The sequence below is a fragment of the Agrilus planipennis genome, unplaced genomic scaffold, assembly GCF_000699045.2.
Source record: "Agrilus planipennis isolate EAB-ADULT unplaced genomic scaffold, Apla_2.0 scaffold411, whole genome shotgun sequence".
Lineage (NCBI taxonomy): Eukaryota > Metazoa > Arthropoda > Insecta > Coleoptera > Buprestidae > Agrilus > Agrilus planipennis.
Genome location: NW_020440141.1, coordinates 40,681 through 42,290, shown reverse-complemented (window position 1 = coordinate 42,290; position 1,610 = coordinate 40,681).

Sequence of the window (1,610 nt, the reverse complement as noted above, 5' to 3'; positions counted from 1 at the left end):
ATTACAAACGGTACAAATTCCTTATTTTTAAAATTTTTAAATTTTAAAAACTTTTCGTTATCTTTTGGCAAAGTGATTTTTGTCCTGTTTAAATTTTTACAATCAATTAAATGCGTTTCTAAAGTCTGCTTTGATGTAAAGTTGTTGAGACAACGGTTACATATCCATTTTCTAATTTTATTGTTTTTCATTTGTTTGTGTAACAGTCGCGAAAGGTCATTAATTAATGCAAAATGAAATGTTCTGTTTAATTCAACATTTGTTTCATTAAACTCAGTAGAGGAATCTGAAAAATTATTTTTATCATCAATATCGCAATTTAAATTATCACACGGAATCATTAATAAGTTAATATGAGGTGTAAAATCGGTTTTACTCAAACAAATGGGTACAATACTACTTTTATCAAGTGTGAAAACATTAATGGATAAATTGTTAATTTTTTCAAATTTATTTATATCCTTCAATTGAATTGGAAAATTAATTCCTTCATACTTAAGGATTCTACTAAAGTGTGGATATGATGTTGTTCTATTTGGATTTTTATTGAACGGTGAAGGANACCAAAAGACTCGACGAATCTACAGCTTCTATGCGTTAAAGGAGAATTAAATGAATGGTCGAAATCATCGTTGGAGGACGCGACACGTCGATTTCTGACATTTTCATGAACCTTACCTTATGCCTTTCTAGGCAGTAGTAAGCCAAAGGACTCGAGCTGCTGCTTCTCGGCATGTAAGGAGAATAAAGTGAATGGCCTAACTCTTCGTTAGATTAGGTGATACGTAGATTGATGACTTTCTCATGAACTTATCTTAAAGCGATTCTGAAGTCTGATACACCAAAGGACTCGACGGATCTACAGCTTCTATGCGTTGATAAAGAATGAAAAGAATGGCCGAAATCATCGTTTCAGGACCTATGACGGCGATTTACGACATTTTCATAAACCTTACCTTATGCCTTTCTAGGCAGTAGTCCACTCAATATTAATTGAGTAAATGTCATGGACCCATTCGAATTTTCCTTCAGGTAGTGGAAAACTCATTGCATAACCATACAAATTGTTTACGTCGTAATACATTAAATATGATGTAGGTTCGTTAGGATTAAATTCATCTACCATATATTTATTGTTTGCTTTTCCGTAGCGATTACAANGTTGAAGGAGAATTAAATGAATGGTCGAAATCATCGTTGGAGGACGTGACACGTCGATTTATGACATTTTCATGAATCCAACCTTATGCCCTTTTAGGCAGTAGTGCACCAAAATACTCGAGGAATCTGCGGCTTCTCTGCATGTAAGGAGAATATAGTGAATGGCCTAACTCGTCGTTAGGGGACGTGATACGTAGATTGATAACCTTGTCATGAACCTATCTTGATGAGATTCTGAGGAGTGATACACCAAAGGACTCGACGAATCTACAGCTCCTATGCGTTGAAGGAGAATTAAATGAACGGCCGAAATCATCGCTGGAGATCGTGAGACGTCAAATAATGACTTTTTCATGAACCTTACCTTATGCCTTTCTAGGCAGTAGTCCACCAAAGTACTCGAGGAATCTGCGGCTTCTCTGCATGTAAGGAGAGTGTAGTGAATGGCC